This window comes from Argiope bruennichi, chromosome X1 (genome assembly GCF_947563725.1).
Source record: "Argiope bruennichi chromosome X1, qqArgBrue1.1, whole genome shotgun sequence".
NCBI lineage: Eukaryota > Metazoa > Arthropoda > Arachnida > Araneae > Araneidae > Argiope > Argiope bruennichi.
The window spans coordinates 100,516,800-100,539,523 of NC_079162.1; the positions used below are offsets into that span (position 1 = coordinate 100,516,800).

At 29.1% G+C, this 22,724-nt stretch overlaps 1 long non-coding RNA gene across 1 annotated transcript in view; it reads left to right on the forward strand.

Moving 5' to 3' along the window:
* LOC129958097 (uncharacterized) overlaps positions 1-22,724 on the forward strand; it is a 65,923-nt gene that overhangs the window by 38,689 nt on the left and 4,510 nt on the right. Inside the window, exon 2 of the long non-coding RNA XR_008783141.1 lies at positions 15,024-15,104. This is a non-coding gene — a long non-coding RNA (uncharacterized LOC129958097). The remainder of the gene's footprint in view (positions 1-15,023; positions 15,105-22,724) is intronic.

The following is a 22,724-nucleotide window of genomic DNA, read 5'->3' on the forward strand; positions in this document are numbered from 1 at the left end:
GAGTTTGAAAAACAGACGCTGTATCTTGCTTGTTTATGCAGTTGAAATCACTTCTATGGTTTTTCTTTCAATTCTGTCGAGGATTTTAAAATTTTTATTTCAAACTTAAGATTTTAAATGTTTTATTTTATTTATTTTTTTACTACTTTTATTTCTCTTAGTGTTTCTGCTTCTGTTAGCCACTACTTTCAATTGCTCCAACATTTTTAGCATTTACAATTTCATTTCAGTTTAGTCTCTTTTAAAAGAACGCAAGTTTTATAGCATCCTTATTTTCCGCTTGCAAGTGCCGAGCGCAGTAGCCCGTTTCGATGCTGTAGGTGTTGATATTGTCTAGATCGGAAAAGGCGAACAAACAATTGCTGTTTGGCGAAAGCATTACGTATTTAGTTGTCACGATAGTTCCGATGCACGTTGAACTTGTGCTGATAAATTACGCAAAGAGATCAGTTTACTTTGGAATACAGGTGCGCGTGCACGCCAAAACGGCAGCTGTTGGCTGCATTTAGGAGCGAACTGTTTCTTTCAATGACTGACTGAACAGCGAACTCTTTCAAATCGTTTGCGGTTAACAACCTATCCTTTTGTGACGGAAACATTCTAAGTCTAATGATGACATCACATGTCTGCTATCCAATGCAAGTTTTTACCAATCATTGTTGATTATTTCGAATAGTTTTCCAACTGTCATCACCTGCATTTAACCAAATTTCTTGAGTTTAATTCGACTGTTACACCTCGGTTAATTGTTCCAAAATTGTTTCGTTATTGTTGAAACTGTCATTTATTTCTCTGTCTCGGCCATTAAAGGATGTGCAAGTAATGCTAGTAGTGAGTGGGTGTGATGTCTTTTTGTATAAAATTGTAGAATACAAAAACGTTTTTTTTTTTTTTTTTTTCAAACTACTACTTTCACGATTACAACCAGAATGCTGGTGTATTATTATGACAATTTCTTTTAAAAAGAAACTAGTTTGTCTCGGTCTCTCTCGCAGGTATGTACCACTTTTCATTGCTCACACCCATGTTACATGCAATTCTTGCGCTTCTAGATGCAAGTGGTAAGTAAAGGCCGTGCACGACATAAATTAATTCTTTGTGTCTCGGAAAGTATTCGTGTTTTGACTTCTCTTGTCGCTTAATCATTCCTTTTCGGTTCCTGTCATGTGCCTGCTCAGAATTTTGCTTTATTAATGGTTTGGCAGCTTTTCATTCGGTAACTTCGTTTATCTGGTACTAACATTCCTTTACTAATTTCAAAATTCTAATAATAAATATGGTTAGATAATGCTTAATGTTGCTTTTAAACAAGCGATATGATTAATGAGTTTCTAGATTTGTATTGATGAGTTGAACTGAAACGGCACATTTTATCATGCAGGTACTGAAAATCCAGTTTAGTCTTATCATTTACTCTGGCCAGGTTGGGATGATTTGCAGTATTGTTAGTGTTAACTAAATATTGCACTCGTCCCGGCCTATCTTGAGTGATTTTTGCGGCTAAGTGAAGAAGTGTTCTTGATAGAAGATCCCGCGGATGCTCAATCCTTAGAATGAGCCAGGTGAGTCAAATGAATGTTGATAATTATGATTGTCTGAAATACTATACTTTGTTTTTATTTATCTTTGATCTACTTTCTAGTCATTAGAACAATTGTGTAATTCTTAAGTATACGAGTTTTGCTCACTTAAAATTAATTCGTTATCAAACTTGGTTCGATTAACCAATTCTAATACGACTTAACAAAGCGTATTTCGAACAGGAGTTCTTATTGGATAAATTTTTGTGTGAAGTCTTCCTCGGATTTGATGGAAATGAGTTATTCTCCTCTAGCTTATTTTTATAAGGAGAATTATGTCGATAAACTTGCATAACGCATTTCTTAGAGGATAAAAAAAAATGAAAAATCCGGGGCTTTTCAATGGAATCTTGTATTTTCGATATCTCAAATGAAGTATCCCCTTGTATATATCCTGAATTTTCTTGTCTATCATTCCAATGTCTTTATTTTTGGTATAAACTCTAGCCGTATACTTATCTAGTTTCGTTCTTGCTCTAAAAATTTTTTCCCTAAGTTTATAGTAAACAAATCTCGTAATTTCTCTTATAATCTTTGAAGCATGTTTTGATTTCACTAACGTAAAGAATTAACTCAAACAATCCTTCAAGATAACCTGTTCCTCATGCTTACATGAAAACGGTAACTGCCACGAAGTCTCCATATCTTACTCGAAATGCTTGCTGTTCAATTTTCAGGCAGAACACTTTCCACTCTTAATGAGACCGTGTAATCTTGACACAAGAAACGAATACAAGGTAATCGGCTTTCTTTACAGTTTTTAGGTCATCTTTTGAAAACGCTTCCAGTGAAACTGAACGTCACCAGACATTGCCTAATGATTCAGGCGACCGACCTTGCTTCATAATCATTCGGCCATAAAATTTCGGTCAAGCCTATCTAGGGAATTTCTCATTGTTTCTTTGAAGGGAAGCGTTCAAAGTGAGAAATCTCGCATGGAATCGGTGAAATGTGCTTTAATCTGCATGTTTTTATATGGTAAATCTGTGTAAATTTATAGCAATCTGTTTGAAAACTGAATTTCAAAGATTAATGCTGTTTATAATTAATGCATCCTTCACTCGGATAATTACTGTAACATTATTCTTGGCTTGCTATTCTTGATCTCTCTACTTCTTCCAAATAAAGACTGTTTGAATAATCGGTACGAAAATTGTTCATTTGTGTACACGGACTCGTACTAAAAGTTAATCTGCGTTTCGGAACTAAGGCATTAAGTTGTTTTAATACTTATTCATTCAGTGTATTCAGCTTTATGTGATCGGGGTCGGCGGCCTTTTTTCTCCTTTAATTCTGAGCTTGGCATTGAGTAGTCTCTCTTGGTCAATATAAATGGAATGGCTATTTCTCCTGGAAAGCCCTTCATTCTTTTAACAAGGATTGCATTTTCTAAATTCTAAATTGCAGCTAAATACACCATGCCACATACCTCTTTATTAGTATTTCGTGACTAGTGCAACTAGATTTTATCTACGTTAAAGAATATTAAAGGTGCTATTTTGTTTCCTAAAGAAAGGGCTTCTTCAATCGCATAAATTCTCCATGCGGTTAAATTTCCTAGCCGAATTTCGTTGAATTTGTGGTTGACCGACCTTTTTTCAAGAAGGTATTCAACAGATTCTGAAGTTTGTTTTGTCTTCATCTGATGTGTTGGTGTAAACATTTCTTGGAGACTTTGAGGATAGCGAATGTATCTCTTGGGTTATATGTTAATGTCTACTTCAGCTTTTAAACGTATTTTCTACTGATGTTAATCAATCAACTGATGATAAAGTTTATCAGACTTTTTTAGATACTTTCATTACGTATTTACTAAAACTCTTGAGACAATGATTTGCATGTTAGTCGGCTGTAATAAGATTTTTTTTATTATTATTTTTTTTTTGTATAAGTTTGTAGAATAAAACTTTCGCTATTAACTTCTGTCCGTATGTCTTAACTAAAAACATTCGGTAACATGTCCCAAAACCTCTAATCAAATAGATTTGCAATACCCAGATCCACGTTTAATGGAAGAATAAAATTTAATCTGTTGTAACAGATTTTTGCTTGCGAATCATTTGGAACTTTCCCTTAAGTGATTATAAATCTTAATATAAAGGAATAAGCAGATATAAAAGTTTTATTACGGTGAAGTTTTTTAGAATATATGTATCTTTGCAAATACTAATGAAAAATGTACAATTCAAGTCCTTTCTATATCTTGATTCTGAAAAAGGTCTCAATGTTTCAAGTTTGGAAAAACTTTTTTACAATATATTATGTCGGATGATAGCTTTCTTTGTATTCTGATAGTTGATCAAAGTATTTTCAGATAGGGGGAAAAATCCTAAACTCGTTTGCTCCAAAAGCAGTTAATTTAAGCAGTCGACTAACTAGTTGGTAGCCACCTACAGAATCGTGACGTCACGACCTTGTTCTTGATTCGGTTCGGCGATTTCCAACTTTTCCTACTTGGAAACGAGGAGCATAGTGGGTGTAGCCACCATCTTTTGTGTTCACTCAACAATAAAAAAAAATCGTGCTTCTTGCCCTAAAAACTCGTTCTCCTTTGTTACTTTACGGATTTTTTATCAAATGGAAATTGAATCGGTTTGGTGTAAAATACATAGTTTATATTGCATCTTGTAAAGCTGAAGTGCATGAGTTAATCGAATTGTCTTGAGCGTAGTCTTTTGAAATCATACTCCTGGATCTTTCCGTTTGAAAATTCTATTTAGTGAAACTACGTCATTTCTGCGCAAATGTTACATTAGGTACTTCTCATAACAGAAGTTTTGTATATATGAGACATAATACTTACACTCGATGAGTCTAATTTGAATGGTAATTTTTTAGCACTGAGAAAAATAGTTTTGTATAATTTGTCACCAGCTGTCATTTCAATTAACTTGAAAATAGTAAAATTTCTTCTGTTAATGACAAATTGTGTACTGTGCAATTTAAAGGAAAGCATTTTCCGCTCAAATTTGATTTATAAGGAAACCATTTTTAAGTTATAAGCAATTTTAAAGGAAACCATTTTTCCGTTCAAATATATTTGACTTGTAAAGTAATTTTTTAAATATACTTTTTAAAACTCAATGCAGAATGTTCCAATAAAAAGTACCATCCTGGAAGATCTTGAAATGAGTTTGAAGGAGATTTTAAACAATTTGAAGCAACTGTTTTATTTTCTTGAACATAATTTGATAATTATAAAGCCGAATATTGCAAAATACTGTCGGTACAGAACTGTCTGTTATTCTTTTTAAAATTTGTTTACCGAACTTAGATTTCTTTCACGTTTTCCCGAGAATTAATAGATTCAATACATTTTAAGAATGATTTGGTGACTTTAACGTTTAATTTCCGAAATAAAATTTGACGTGCTAGATAAGGATTATGAATTTTAGGATTTTAAAATAACCGTAACATCAGTATTAAGAGAAAAAAAAATCTTGAGGAATATTTAACTTTTTAGCATATCTTGGATTCTTATTTAGATGGGAAACAAAATATTTCTGAAATATAATTCACCTTGTGCGTCAGTAAAATTAACCTATTAACGCCTTCTGGAATCGAGAGTTCTAAGCTACGGTTCTTTCATTAAATCCTCTAATGAAGCTTAAAACACCTGTTAAAGACTACGATTTCAAATGAAATTTGATTTTAAAGTACTTCTCCTTAACGCAACTGAGAATTTTAAGCAACCGTAGACCATGTTTTTTGTTTTGATAAACTGTTTTATTTCCAAAAGTGTCTAAAAACACGTGTCTAGAAGGGAGTTGCTTCCGAAATGTAATTGTTTTTTTAATGCTTTTTGTCACGAACCTCAATCGTAAAAATTTTTATTGCAATCCAAATGTTCGATTCCTATCAAATTGATATTTTTGCGTATGTTCATGCTAGCTAGAAAGTTATTTCGGTTTGTCTGTTTTTAGGCGACTTTTTGTTCTTTGTTAAAAACATTGTTTACCAAAACGGATAATGTTTAATTATTCTTAATGAAAATAACTCCTATTTAAGATCAAAGCGATCCATATTTTTTTATGTAGGCAAAATGTTTTCAGATTGGATGCTCAAAATCGAATTTTAAACCGATTTTTTAAAATTAAATGTTTTCTTCATTAACCGTTTGCACTCGGAAAAGTAATTCGAAGCATAATTCAACAAATGCAAGAATTTTTTTATTCGAAGAATAAATATGTATAATTGTTTCAAACTGCAAATTTTTTCGATGAAAATCGCCTTTTCACTCTGTAGGTATTTTTAACAATCAAAATTAAATAAAATGCCAAAGTGATGCACCGTGTTGAATGGTGCTCGAGAGGAGCCACCTGAGTGCAAAAAAATTAATCTTCAGTTTAGTTAAACATGATGTACGGCATTCTATTTAACTAATGTCACACATTGAAGCAGATGCATTCATTTGATATTTTACGAAAAATATTCTTTTCAGTGTTACATGAAAGATTTTTAAAGATGTGGCTTACGGTATTTATTTACGATTAATAATGGCAATAGATTTCTTTAAATTATAGCTTATCGAAAAATGATCATCCTAAAAACATTTCAAGAAAAAAATAGCGATTTAAACTTCAGTTAGTAGAAATTTTAAACTGTAACATGAAACAATAAAATGGAAGTGTATTACTCTCATTTTTTCTGAATAAGCAATTTTTTTACAGTGATTCGTGGTGAAACATAACTTTCTCGTGAATTCTAATTATCATTTGTATAATTAACAAAAAACATAAGTATTTATTTTGACGGTATTCATTCTCACTTACGATAAGTAAAAATCAGCTTACAGCTATCGTAAAAATCTATTTGACATAGTCTTCATTAATACAAAATAACTCTAACCCTGTAACTATAATTTTTTTCTCTCTTAAGATACATTGTTTTGAGAATGTGTTATATTGACTCAACAGAGAAACTAAAAAGCACTTGATATATTCGATTCTAAATTTTGTTTAATTATAACGCCAAAGAAAAACATAACTTCAGCTTATAAATTTAAAATTGCGATAAGTGGAGCGATTATCACAAGAAACACCTTTAAAATTATCGGAGCTTTCATTTCCTATTAGACATTTCAGTTTTCACTGAATAAAAAAATCTTATTTGTAGTAGCTTCGTTCATATTATGGGCGATATTTAAGTGTTATTCAAGTCAAATTTCTAGTATTTTCTTTTAAGTAATTAGCGTAGTATTTGATGTATACTACAACAGTAAGTACGCAAGCATGTTTGAGTCAATAATAGGGTTTGACGGTTTTCCAAACCCGGTTTTAAAAAACCGGTTTTTTAAAGTAAATTTGTCACATTTGAAAACCGGAACGCCAGAATATCCAGAACGCCTGGATATTCCTCTTCAATAAAAAATAAACAAATATTTTATCGGTTGGGACCGATTCGTCTAGCAGCTGAAGGCTTAGGCGACGATATACCAATTTATAAACAGGAAAAGGTATATCTGAATTTCTGTTAAATGAACTAAAAAAATTTAAACACTGAAATAATTTTGAAATTATTATATGCTTTAGAAAAACGAATGCAAGAAAGATGTAGAATTAGCAACTCTTTTGCTGCATTTGCACATTTGTAGTTCAGCGAAGAAATCTAGTATACTTTCATTAGCTTCAAAAACCGAAATTATTGAGTTATCTGGAAAAATACTGTCTAGAATATTTCCGAATTCTTATGTGAAAACCAATTCTGAGGAAGAGCAAATCGAAGAAACTACTGATCAGAGTAATGCTTTTTTGAAAGAAGCCATGGAGAAAAATCAATTCAAAAGTTTCTTGAAGACCCTGAAGGAAAACTTAAAAATCCAAAGACATCGAAAGATGAATTTTCATTATTTGAGTCAACGAATAAAACAACAAGAAACTTATTTGTTATTTGATGCCATGAAAACTATAAAACCAAGCTCTGTAGCTAGTGAAAGAGTATTTTCAACTACAGGCAATATTGTGTCCAAAATAAGAACAAGACTTAGCCACCGTTCAGTGGATATTTTATTTTTTTAAAATCCTATTTTCTTAGGAGGAATCGAAATTAGTGAAAATAATATAAATATTATTTGAAATTTTTGTTAGTTTTCGCTGTTTTAATTAAATATATAGTATTTATGAGCCGTTTATTTTGAAAATGGGGCAAGTCAACTTTTTGTTATTGCGAGATATTTAAAGGTTAACATTTCAATAAATTTAAATATTGGTGAGTATTAATTTTTATATTTTTTGGTACCAGATAATGTTAGTTTATAATCCAATGATGTTTCAGTGTCGACTAAAAAAAAAAAATACGAGTTTTATTATAACTAAATGGACTTGCCTCACTTTCAAAATTAATGAATTATTGTAAACATTCATTTAATTGGGAAATATCTCAGTTGCATTAGTCTTTTTTTTAAATAAAAACCAAATACTATTCAAAAATTTGTATTTATTCATTTGATAAAAAGTGAAACAAAACAAAGAATATTCTTGTAGAAAATATAGCATAACAAAAAAACAATTCAGTTTTATTAAGAATTTCAATGAAATTATACATTTTCAGTTTATACGTAGGTATAATTAAATTGAATTTTATTCAGGATTTAACATTTTAAAATGTTCATGATGAACAGGAGGTATGTATGGTAATAAATCCATGTCCTTGCATTTTTCAGATGTAATAATCTCCTTTTTTTTTTTTTTTTTTTTCACACGTAAAAGATAATTTTATATTTCTGAAATGATTTGGTCTTTCTCGTTATGGTGGCAAATCGATAATTTTAAATTCAGCATCTCGTTTTATCGAAGTTTTGTAGAATATTTTGTGTGGTGCATCCCTTGTAAATCTGATCCAGCATGTAGTTAAACAATTTCCGGTTTTTCCATCGGAATTTTTATTTCTTTTTAAAACCGCTTCCTCCAGAGGTTGGGTTGAAAATAAATATCCGCATTTCATTTCATGTATTAAACATTTATTATGTCTTAGACAATTTCGTATTACTTTATAATAATCCCGGGGAAAATACAAGGAACTGATTTTCCTAATTGCCAGTTCTATCACTTCAAAATTACGATCGTTCGGTAAAATCGAATGTCCTGACAACAAAAATTTGTGATCAATGATATTTATTTCATGGTCACTGGACTGAACAATCGGTGTTGGAAGTAAACATATTATCGAAACACAAAATTAAGATGTACTTTTTATTATATATGAAATACTGTACAATCACTGATTTTCATTATCATAGATAGATAGAAATACCCTAGATTTCAGACATGATATCAAACGGCCACATTTGCTTCACCATACAGCAACTGGAGCTAAATTTTGCAGTAATATATTCGGTCAAAAATAATTTCAATATAGGGTAGACGGACTTGCACCACTTTCAAAATAAACATATTTTCAATACTGTAAAGAGCTAAAACTTCCCTTTCCAAAATACTAGAATCTGATTTTTTTTTTTAACTTGTTTACGCACAAAAAAAGATAACAAATTTTATCTATAACTACCATTATCTCCATTCTTTTCAAAAATGGACTTGCCCCACTTTAAAAATAAACGGCTCATATAATTCTTAATTTTTTTTATATTTTGACTTCGACATTGATTTTGTTTTTTGTTATTTTATATAAATTAAATACAATATTTTTCTCTATTCTATTTATTTTTGACAAAAATTCGAAAACCGGCTAAAACCGGTTTTTTAAAAATATTGAATTCGAAAACTGGTTTTTCAAAAAATTTGGTTTTTGTATAAACCCTAGTAAATAACGATAGATAAAAAAAATTCATTTTTTAATCATAAAGGGTAAAGAAAATATTGAATCAAATTATCTTTTATATTTTTTCACGTGCTATTCAGAAACGCTATTTGTTTCGCAATAAAAAAATAATGCATAATAAATAATTAGCAACCTTTTTTTAATATAGCAAATTTCAAATCGTCGCTTCAATAAAATTATATTTTGAAAGATAGATTTTGGCATTATAACAATTATACATTGGAACAAATATATAATTTATTTGATCCATATTATTTTCAAATTCGGAGTTTCTTGCCACTTTATAAAAATAGTTGCTGCAATTTTTAGAAGAAAAAAAAAGGGGGGGGGGCGAATTATTAGCGAGTTCATTTAATTTGAAACCTAACTATTACGGTTACAGAGGCATTTAAATCGTCTAACATTTCCTTTAACTAACGATGTAATGCATTTCCTTAATCGTATTTAACTCTAAAAATAAAGAATCCTTCCTATTACTAAAGAATTAAAAATCAGTGTGTTTAAAACAGTTCACTCATACCATCAAACATTAACTTCTGAATATATAGTAAGTTTATTTTATTGAGACCATAAATTCTTTAAAATGTGCTATACTTTTTTTTATTTTTAAAATGAGTTAAATTTAAAACTTAACTTCTGAATGATGTTTGGATGAAAGCGAAATTAATTGGCTAGCGCGTGCATAAGAATAAGAAATTGTAAACTTGGCTTTTTTTTTTATCTTTAAATAAAATGAATTCATTAAATACCGACTAATTTTTTTCATTTATGCTGTTCTATTAAATGTCTGCAATAAATGTTAGATTTAACCTCTAAATCCACCCCACCCTAGAATGAAGCGGATATATGTTTATTTTATTATGCTGTTTACTTTTTCCATTTTTATCGTTCTTTTATTTCCAATTGTTTTATGACTAAGTCCAAGAAGACATTTCGCTTTAAAGAATGGTTTTTATGAAAAAATTTTTTTTTTCTTTGCATAAAATTTTAATTTGAATCGTAACGACCTGATTCCGGGTTTTTAGTTCAAATCCTAAAATATGCCCTGCTATGGCGATATTTATAATTGATAGTTTTGGTTAATGATATGAAATAAAATATCTTAACAGGTATAATTAAAACTATATCCTTTAGTTTCTTAAATATGAATGTGCATGCATACATTGTCTAAATTTCTTGGATGTATTTGCAAATATTACCTAAATAGAAAGTATAGGATCTAAGTATATATATTGTTGGAAATACTGAATGCATACTTTTCCTTGAATTTTCCTGTTAAAGGTTATGTAATACCCAATGGAAATTACTAATGATTTATATAAAAAAATTCCATTTCTTTTCAGAAACATTTAAGGGTATTCGTATAATTTGGTTTTGTGAGTTTTTTTTTTTTTTTTTTCAAAATGACTGATAAATAATTAAATGAAGCACTCTAATTTCTGGTTAATTTTTTTAATGAATCTATAAAATAAAGCATTAATTGAATTTTTTTTTTACCAACAAGCGATTTTCGAAATGAAAAATAGGAAAGAAAATAATTAAACCTGAAATCCAGGTGTCTTAAGTAACTACACACGCATAGAATATTTCAAGTGCAATTAAGTGTTGAAAAGTATTTTCATGCCATTATAAACATTGGCATGTTGTTAATATCTCTATTAAGTGTAAATTCCGAAAAAAAAAAAAAAAAAAACTTTCTCAATAGACAAATTATTTACCATAAAAAGCGCAAGCGAGAAAGTTTTATGTAAAATTTCCTACAAACTGGTTTAAGTCAAATTCTTGACATAAATTATGAATATAGGGTAGTGCGAAAAAAAACGAGTTTCTATCCACTTCCATCAGCAGAATGTTAATTCGAAGGGTTTTTGCATTTATACTACATCATTAACGTTAAAAATCGCCACGAGATAGAGTTGCTGAAATTTGTAACTCCTATATTGTGTAACATTTTCAGAGTTTAAGCCATCTGAAAAAACACCTTTTATGTGTGATATTAAATCAAATTAATCGTTTTTTTAAAGGTGTGGTTGATACTTTGAATTGACTTTAGACAATGAGTTAATGAAAATATTTGTTAATCCGAATTTCAGTTGTATTTAAATTATTGTATTTTAAACAAAATTCTGAAGCATGGAATAACAAATATTGGTAGAATTTTTTATATTACTAGACGTAATTTGCCAAACGGTAATCAGATTTGTTATAACAGTTGTGACAATGTAATATTCCTTGTAATTTTTTTTAAATTTGTCTTTAAGAAATGTCATTTCTCTTAAGACTAATATTTTGAATTGTTAGAATTCTGTGGATCTTTTCTGAATTTTTTCTCTTTTTTAATTTATTTCTTAAATTTATTTGCTATTAGTTTTTACTAAAGTTTCTTCTTTCAAAAAATATTTGATATATATTCATTGCGATATTTGATCTTTCATCTGTTTGCTTTTGTTACCTTTGTTTTAAAGTTCTAGGATGTTGCAAGCGTTAATCAAAGTTCAATAAGAAATAAACAACATCTATTAATAAAAACAAAATTAAATATATACAATACTTAATATTTTACATTCGGAAAAATAAACTAGTACTGTTTCATTTAATTTCCATTTCTTGTTTTCTGAATTAAGTCCTTTTTTTGTTTTGTTTTATTCCGCAAAATAACAGGATAATAAATCTAAATATCACCACATAGAAACGATATTTCGTAGATTAAAAGCTAATACCTCAATGTAGCAAATAACATGAATTTTATATTCAACAAATCTAAAGTTTCTGAATCTTGATTCTTTCGATGTTTATGGAATTTGTCTACAATATTCTAAAATGCTTTATGGTGGTCTCTTACTTTTTAGCTACGAACTAATTCTACTTGTGCATCTTAACATTTTTAATAATCTAAGCATATTTTCTTAAAGAACAGATTTGGCGAAAACAGTAGTGTACCTGTACTGACAGGTACACTATTCTACCTGTACTGACAGGTACAGGTATCCCACAAACAGTTATTATATACATAACTGTTTGTGGGATACCTGTACCTGTCAGTAAGGTATATTAGTAAGACTCAAACGTAACATAAATAAGATATTTTATATATTAAATTTAATAGAATTAACGCGTATTAATTCGGCTTTGGGAAAGATTTCAAGATATTCAGCCTGAGATTTAATTTACCTAAAACAATAAACTGAAAAAATTTGTTACAATCTCATCCGATGTCGCTAACAGCGGGAATATGTACTGCGGGAGAAGGCACAAGAGGAAATTGTTGTCACTTACAATTTTTTAAATGTATTCCAAACCATCATATTTTACTGAATATCGTAAATTTATTAAATTTTTATTGTTAAGTGAAAATGTAAAACTGTTTCTACGGAAATTATCTTCAGTATTCAAAAACTGACTTTTTAAGTCTATTTGGAATATCACGATACAAATCACGATACAAATCGTTATCCTGGTCATTGCATAGACTCACATTTCCCAGATATTAATATCTTTGATTTCTATTTCTGGAATGAAAATTTGATTTACAAGAGGAAACCAAAAAACTCTATTAGCTTTAAAATTACCATAACTGACTTATTTTTAAGCATGAAAAAAAAAACGACACATTTGAATTTGTATTTAATAGCCTTTATATTAGGTTAGGTTCTCGTGTTGTCTTTTAAAAGGTTATTTTGAAAACATTTGCTAAATTACCTTTTTTCGTATTTTTCAGTTTTTTTTTTAAAGGTAGTACTATCTGCAATGATTCAAAGGTTATTTCAGTTCAAAACTATCAGTTAATTATTTCAAAGCTAATGTAACTGGTCAGTGACAATATTTATGTATGTTACTGTCAATTTCTGCCCTTTTGTTTAAACACGCATGTATTGTAAAAGTGATGAAATTTCGTTACGTGTGTCTTTAAAAATGAACCCTTTTTTAAGTAAAAATAAATAAAATCCTTTAAAAATTATTTTATAGAAAATCTGAATTTTTAAAATCTCTGGTTTGAATTTTTCTATTCCACTCAAGTTGTAAAAAGTGAATTCATACTTTCTTTTAATATCCATATCTAAGAAAATCAAAAAAATTCATACATTGATATATGTTTAAATATTTGGATGGCGCAAATTTAATCTGAAATATTTTTCAATACTCGAGAATAACTTACGGGAAATGGATAAGTTTTAAAATTCTGCATATAATCGTATAATTCTTAAAACATCGGGAGAATTTTTTAAATTTATCTGTATAAAATCTCAAATTTTATGTGCATAATGTCCAAATACTTTTTCAGCGAAGCGAATCGCCATTTACTTGCAACGCTATAATAGCGTCACCCACCAAATTGTACAGAATAATTGGGATGCGATTTTTATGTTACCCGAGGCTACATCGTTAATCTTTTGCCTCGAAAAAGTAATTCGATGCATAATTATCCACTTAATACCAGGATTTGTTTATTGCTCCGAAAAATAAATGTAATCGTTTATATTCAATTTCCCCGAAAATAATTAATCTACATCTTGCCACTCAGTAGGTATTTTTAACAATCAAAATTAAAAAATAAATAAATAAAACATCAAAATGATGCATCGTTTTGAATGGTGCTCGAGAGGAGATATCCAAGTGCAAAAGTTTAATGCAGCCTCAGAACCAGGAAAACGGTGAATATATATATTAAAACATCAACGATTAATTTATTAATTTCAATAACTGTTGCATAGCATTTTCTCGGTATCATTGTTTTCCACTTTGCTGACGTGTTATTAGAGAAGCACCAGACTGTTAAGAACATTTGATCATTTAATATTAAATGGAATCCAATGACATGATGAACGCTGTAGCTATTAATAGTGTAAAGAGGTGCGGAAAAGATTAGTAATTTTGACAATATTAATAAAGAATATATTTTGTTGTTGATTTCAGACATTTGGGAGTGTTGTATATATATATATAAAGAACGATGCACATTTCCTTCTAATTTTTTTCTTGTAAAAAATACAAGATTTTATGCTTCCATTTGAGTTAAATTTTGTTTTGGGTATTTATTTTTAATTTATATAATTTTCCAGAAATCGAATGCCTATAATTTTTTAAATCTTAAATGTCTCTATCAAGATCTGGCATGGCTTAACGTGGGTGTAGTTCATAAAACCCACAACAAGAAAAAATTTTAGTCATTTAACTGCTTTCTCTTTTACCATGTTAATGCAATTGAAATGCTAAAAATAAAAGCAAAAATTGAAAATAAAAAAAACTATTTTCTAATTACTTTTTTGGCATTTTGAGGCATGTTAATTGAATCAAATTGTGCCTCATGAAAAATGAAAGTTTTTCCATATTTTGAGGAAAAGTAATATTTTAAAGCATTACTTATAAAGCTATCCAATATGTATTTATTCTTTTACTACATAAAAGAAATTGTCTCATTACATAGATTTTATTTTAATGTATTATTTTTATATATATTCGTTTTCTCTTTATCTATAAAAGTTTATATTACTGATTATAGTTGTTTATATTACCGAAGCAACAATTTAACAAACTCCAATATGCTAATAAATTTTGGCCAATTGATTCGAAAACTCTCTTAGAGAATACCCAGGTTATTTTAATGCTTTATTTTATGAATGTTTCGAATGTGTCTAACATGAACCTGTTATACGTGTATTGTTTCAGGAAACAACAGCAAATTTGGAGCTTCGGAAGAATGCATATGAATTCTACATATTGTTTTACAACCATTAAGGTAACAGAACAGTAAGTTATCACACATTCAGATTTTTATTTTTTTTCGTTCCTGTTAAAAGACTTCCTGAAGAATTGTTTTTTAACGCTATAAATTTTTTTTCCCACCTAGACTGGTATTCTGTGAACGACAAAGTCAACTTTCTTTCTTCTTAAACTTTTGAAATTTTGTACGTCTATAAATACGATAGTGTAATATAAACGAAGATAGCCTTGTATAATATGGTGATGAATGTCTAAGTTATTTTTGATTGGTGATTAATGTTTAGGCTATTTTTGATTGGTGATTAATGTTTAGGCTATTTTTGATTGGTGATTAATGTTTAGCCTATTTTTGATTGGTGATTAAGGTTTAGGCTATTTTTGATTGGTGATTAAGGTTTAAGTTATTTTTGATTGGTGATTTATATTTAAGGAATCCTAAAAAAAAGGGAAAAGTGTCGTTAATTTGAATCCCCGGAAGATGTATAAGTAAAGTATTCTCGAAAATTTTTGATTCAGATGTATGCGATTGCGAACACCACCGTGAGAAATTTCTCAAGTGTGTATCGCATTTCTTTAATTGTTTTGGTTTCAAAATAATTGCTGAAAATAAACATTCTCAGTAGCATATATTTTTATTATTTATTGAAAATTATGAATAATTTGTTTTAATTTTCAATATTTTATGTTGCTGACTAAATTCTTCGTCTAGTGCAAACCATATTTTCCCAAAATAGCTGATTTCATTTTGCAAGTCAATATAATTCAAGCTGTAAATAATGAAAGCTCTGTTTAAAATTAACAAATCTGAATGTTAAATATTTTATTCGGTTGTTTTATATATTTTTTTCTTCTACGATTTTTCGAGAAACTTAACTTCATAGCAAGGTGTAACAAAATAAACATTCCTTAGCTTGATTAATAAATATTATACTTGACTTAAAAAAAAACTTGAGTTTTCGATTTGTAATTTCTAGATGAACTGTGATTTACTAAAACAAAAGGCCGTTTATCAACTAAGTTAGTGTTAATTCATTCCCTTTATTTTACTACGAGAAATTTCAACAAAATTTTGAAAGCCAGTTATTAATGGAGAATACAAATCGAAAATACAGTTCCATCAAATGAATTACAAAATTAATATAAGTTTCTATGTATAATAATTATGCTGCTTCTACTTGGAATTGCAAAAGGAAAAAAAAAAAAAAAACACAAAATAATTCGGTTTGCTCGAAAGAAAAAACACAAACGAATTAAAAATCTTTTCAGAGCTAATAGAGTGATAGCCGACTTTCAAACATGTACTGTCAATATTTGTTTTCCGCAAATAAAAATGTTCGTTCTTTTCGAAATTATAGTCTTCAAGATTTAATGAGATATTAGCCTTGAATACGGAAGTAACGTTCTCGGGTAAGAATCGGCATTAATAATGAAACAATATCGGAGTTTACTCTGAAGCAAAACCCATAATTTTATTTAAAAACTTGATATAAAATATTTGTATAGGTTATTGACTGAAAAGGGGGCGCCTTTATTTGAAATATCTCATGCGAATAGTTTCAATTGATGTAATAAAAAAATATTAAATTTTTTTATTTATTTTTTATATTTGGAGGAAGTTAAAAATGCTTCGTCTTTTTAAATTCTGCATCGTACTTTTCAATATTTCTGCTTTATTGTTTTCGAATTGATTCTGTTTTAAAAAGGAACAAAGCTAAGTCAAAGAATTGTTCACTCTCATTCTATCAAATAACAGTTTCTATCAACAGACTAACGGCCAAATAAGACGAACTTCTTACTTAAAATTGGTGAAAAACTGTAGGATAACGCAGTAAATAAATTTAATAAAAATTATTTTTAAAAACATAGTTTTATTAATCTTTTAAAAAATGGAATTTTATTTTAATCATTTTTTATATTTTAGTCTTTAATTTATTTAATTTTATGAATATTATGTAAGCTTAAATCAATTTTTTATCAAATTTACTACCGGGTGGCGTTTCTCGAATGGGATCAAAATGTAATTAAATTAATTACCTTAGAATCAAGTTCGGAAGAAGTTAAAATGTTGTATTGTTACCTAGAAAACATAAGTGTTCAAAATTTCAAACTATAGCCCTTCAGGAAGTGAACAAAATTTAGGTTATAGCATTCCTTATTTAAAGAAAAACAAATCAGGCCAAATAAATGAGTAAAATATTAGGTAAAATAACATCAATTATTATAATAGAAATGACTGAAATGAAGTGATAGACATTTTTGACGATTGAATTTCCTTTTGAAAGAATAACTTTAATATGTTATAACTAGAAGTTTCTTTTGCTTCTCAAATTTTAAATGAATGAATTTTAGTTAACCCCTTACCTGCCGAGGATAACTTGCGAGATTCGGTCCCCAGTGCCACGTATATAGTTGCGAGACGTATATATACGCCATAGGCAATTAACACATTGGCTTAGGGAGACGTATATATATGCCCGCGGCAGGCAAGAGGTTAATAAAATAATTATAATGAAAAAATAATAATCGCGAAGGAAAGTACTATATCAATCGGCTGGTCAATTTTGCCCCTAAAGTATGTGTATGAAAGTGCAAAATTCCCAAATTATATCAAATGTATCATAACAGAAATTTACTTTTCATAGTAAATTAACAGATCGTCGTTTTCTATCGTTATTTTAGCCAAGCAGTTTATATATGGATTGTTATTTCTTTAAATCTCGCTAATAAGAAAACAGAAGTCAAGCCTTTGAACCTGGCAGATAATAAGCCAGCAATTAAGGTCATTTTTTTTAGTTCCTTTTATGATAAAGATTATAACAATTAGCATATTGCAAAGATTATAACAAATAGCTATAGATTCGTGCGAATAGAGACTACTGGGCAATTTTCATCCTAAAACATCGCAGATGATGATATACATGCAGGCAAACGCACACGCAAGCATGGACACACACGTACACAAAGTGCTTCAAAGGATGATTTTTATTGGCCATATGAATTTAATAATTTCCTGTTAGGAAAAAAGCGATATCTTTTGTTCTAATATGCACTTTCCTATTCTCAGAATATTCTAGTATCCTAACACAAAGTGTTGTAAGATTCTACATTAATATTATTTTTTTGTGCATTCGTGCTGAAATGTTCTTGTAATGAAAGCGTACAGATAACTTCATTAGTTTTACAGGTTCTAAGTACAGAAATAGTGAAGTATTGTTCGTGATCAGTATGAATATTTATTGATTTTGATGCAATATTTTATTGTAAATCTAAAATTACGTTACCTTTTTCCAGTAAAGCAAGAAAGAGAAATTTGTTCTTGCGCTCATAATTGGGAAATGCTGAACAATCAAGACAATGTTGTTGACTCATTTTAATAACACAAACTTATGAAACTGTCCTGAAATCAGTCTATCGACAGTAAATAATTAATAGTAATAGCTGTCATTGCGACAAATAAAACGCTTGAATAACAATCGATGAAAACATAATAATTAAGCAATGATAAATGAAGAGTTCCGCTACCAGGAAAAAAAAGCAGATAATAATAAAAGACGCTTTCAAATTAATTCGATGCCGATGTATAAATGTCAACAAATGGTAATTTTTAAAGATTTCGTACTTTCTTTTAAGAAAAAAATGATCCGTAAAAAAAGAAACTTATGCAATAAGGTAATGATCCCGGTTCATTAAATAATATTTAATTGAATATATTTGCTTTTATATTTTCCAGTTATTTTAATGTTTTTTTAGCTTGCGAAACTCGAAATGTAAGGACAAAAGAAGCAATTAAATTATTTCGGTTTTTTTTTTAATTCTTAAAATTATTTTTTTTTCATTCATGTAGTAAATATTTTTTTGAGTTTATTTTTTAATTTTGCACATATATATAAATCAATGATATAAATGTTAAAACGTTTCTGTGCAGTGCTCATTTTTCGGAGAAAATTTTGCCTTATGTAAGATTTAGTAGCGTAAGTGTGTAAATTGTCAATGTTCTGATAAATTCACTGCTAAGAATTCAAAATAGTAAATTCACTAAAATACCCCCAATTATTTCTAGGTAAAACTTATTGTGCTTCAACATATTTCAATTTTTTTCACGTGAAGTTGCATTCACAAAAAATTGATCTTACAAAAATTATCTGCTGAATAGGAAATGTTAGATTCTAATTTATAAGCTTTAAAAAATGCCGCATTTTTTAATGAAATAGTGCATTTAACATATAACAACGCATATTTAATTTAAAGATTCGGTTTCCTTTCAAATAAATCGAATACATTTGATTACATGGAATGGCAACGCTAAATAAATATAATTAAATGTTATTTCAGCTTCAATGAGGGCAATTTTTTTAAAAATACGCCAATTCTTCTCTTGTACTAAGAACGTATTACTCTTAAAAGCAAGTAAAAAAATGTTGAAACATTAGAGAACATAAAATAGCATACTTTTACTTCAATTTTATTTTTCAAATATTATAGTAAAAGAAAAGATATAGTATAGAAAAAATTATCAGTTGAATTTATTTCTTAATATATGTCAGTCCCGTTTAAACAGTTTTAATGTACTAAATCGCATAATTTTGAAAATTCATAATTGTAATTTAATAGTATTTTTTTTTAATTCCCATATTCAAGCATACTCATATAATTAGTGATAAATGCAAAATGGAAGGAAATATCTTTAGCGTTGTTAAAGGTATTTCCTTCCTTTTGCAAATCTTTCTCGATTTTTTTCGTATATTTTGAACTTTTATGTTCTTTAAATGCAATCAAAATATGATACTTCAAAATTCATATTCTGATTTGATTATAAATCGAATACATTTGATTACATGGAATGGCAACGCTAAATAAATATAATTAAATGTTATTTCAGCTTCAATGAGGGCAATTTTTTAAAAAATGCGCCAATTCTTCTCTTGTTCTAAGAACGTATTACTCTTAAAAGCAAGTAAAAAAATGTTGAAACATTAGAGAACATAAAATGGCATACTTTTACTTCAATTTTATTTTTCAAATATTATAGTAAAAGAAAAGATATAGTATAGAAAAAATTATCAGTTGAATTTATTTCTTAATATATGTCAGTCCGGTTTAAACTGTTTTAATGTACTAAATCGCATAATTTTGAAAATTCATAATTGTAATTTAATAGTTTTTTTTTAATTCCCATATTCAAGCATACTCATATAATTAGTGATAAATGCAAAATGGAAGGAAATATCTTTAGCGTTGTTAAAGGTATTTCCTTCCTTTTGCAAATCTTTCTCGATTTTTTTCGTATATTTTGAACTTTTATGTTCTTTAAATGCAATCAAAATATGATACTTCAAAATTCATATTCTGATTTGATTATCTTACTGATATCGTTGGAGCAGCCTGATTTTCAGTTTTCAAAAAGATGAAAACAAGCATGATCATACATAACCATAAAAGTTGGATTTGCTTCTTTTATTTCAAGAACAGGAATGCTTTTCAAATCAAAAGTAACGATGAGATTCTTATATACTTTAGGTTGAGAACTTAAATATAAGAAGAAGAGAATAAGCTTAAAAACATATCACATTAAGTCTGTGGAATTATTAACAAGAAGCTTTGTAAGTCAATATTCGCAATCATATTTAGTTTACTCATTAATTTAAAAATTCACGTGAATCTGTCAGTGGCATAAATTTTAAAATAACATGTTTGTTGAAAAAATTAACTCACTTGTTTGAATATGGCGTCGCATTTTTGTTTATAGCAGACGATAAGTATGCATAATTTTGTCGCTCTCAAAATGAATATTTAATACATATATATATTTTTTCCTTGCCCGCATTGTTATCTATTCCCTTTCTCCCTATACTTTCTCACGTTCAAAGTCTTTCAATAATTATCGTTTATTTAAAGATGTTAATTATCGATGAAAATGAACCAAAATGAGTAAAATTGCTATTGCATCATTAACTGCAAAATTTGTGTTATTATGGTTTGAAATATTTAATGTACAAAGCAGGTGCGTTTACAACTACCATAAAAGCAGTAGTAATATAAAGGTTTTACAACTAGTCTCTCATTGAGAATTCTTTTGTGTAAGATCATTGGTTTTCTACAATTGGCGTCAAAATATGACTCTAGTCGGTCCTTATAGAACATTTTACGACATGACTACTTGAACATTTATTAAATACCCAATTTAGCTGTACACTACTTTGAATTGCAAAATATTACGTCTTTGTCTCTGTTACCGAATTATCAATAAAGTTAATGAGGGGAGGAGGAGATTAAGAAACGGAAAGATTTCAAAAGGCCTGTTTTCAAGAAAAAGAAGAATGAATTCGTAGACCATTCCACCACCTGGATGTGGTTCCTTATTTGGGCCAATCATATTCATCTGTTGCTTTCCCCCTGCGGCCTTCTAAACGCCAGCTGTTACTCTCAGCTCAGCATCTGTTCCTGGGGTCAAAGCGCGCTGATCCACGACTCAACCCAGCTGTCGGTCAATTTTGGCCCCTCGCCTACCCTACAGAATAAAGATCAGCCCCTTCTTCTTTATACCTTTACCTAGCTCCCTTTTGTTGAGAGGCAACCTTTTCAAAATGGATCTCTAAGGCGTTGGTTGCTGAATGGGGGCTCCTTAGACAAAGAGACTGCAAACTCTAAAGATCCGTTGAAGTCTCAAAGGTAAGGGAATCTTCTGTAGGTAGGTGGAATAAAGGAATCTCAAGGACGGTTATACAGGGGAGAAAGAGGGAGACTCTATTGTTCACGAGACTGCAGCATCTTCAGGGGGAATTTTCGGTTACCTTTTGTTGCTTTCTCTGAGTCTCCCACGGTGTGCCTGCTCTAGACACTTTTTCTATGGATGGGGAACAGATCTTTTATCCCAGCGACAAGAAAGGGGTCATTATTATACCCGAAATAGAGCCTCCAGAATATTGATGACTTCTTCTATGTAAAATTTACATTCCCAATAGGCAAGAGTTCGGAAATCCTCCATACTATGGATGGCTTAAGAGTTCTCTGAAGAACTGTCATTGGATTCTAGGATGTAGCACTGTTTCTAATACTGTTCCCTTAAGCTAGATCTGAAATATAGCCTATATAATTCTTGCTAGCATGTCGTTTCTCCACTATATTCCTTTGGGGCATTCTGTAAGTATTCAAATAGTTGTGTATATTTGGACATTTTTAACAAAGCCCCAAGTTGCCAGATCTCAAATACTTCTGCATGTTTATTCTAATTCACCTCCTATCTGATATGTAGCGAGAACAAATAAATAAATGTTTATATTTTGAGGAAATTTTAAATTTTATTTTATCACCATTCTACATTTGTGCTATTATTCAGATATGGTTTGAGATATCTAAAATACTCAGGAAATTTTTAATTATTTGTTTTATTTCTGCTTCATTAATATCTTTATGTTAAAAATGCGTATAACTTACCATTAATCAAAAAATAGACATTTATGTAATTTTTATGACTGTAAAAGCTGTGAAAAACTGAAAAAAAAATCGACTTTTTTACTTTGTCTTCGTTTTTTAATATTTTATTTGAAAATATCTTTAAAAATTAACGCATAAATCATTTGCATAATTTTTTTTCTCTTAAGATGAGATTTCTTTTATATTAGCAAAATATGAATTGCTATTTTTTAT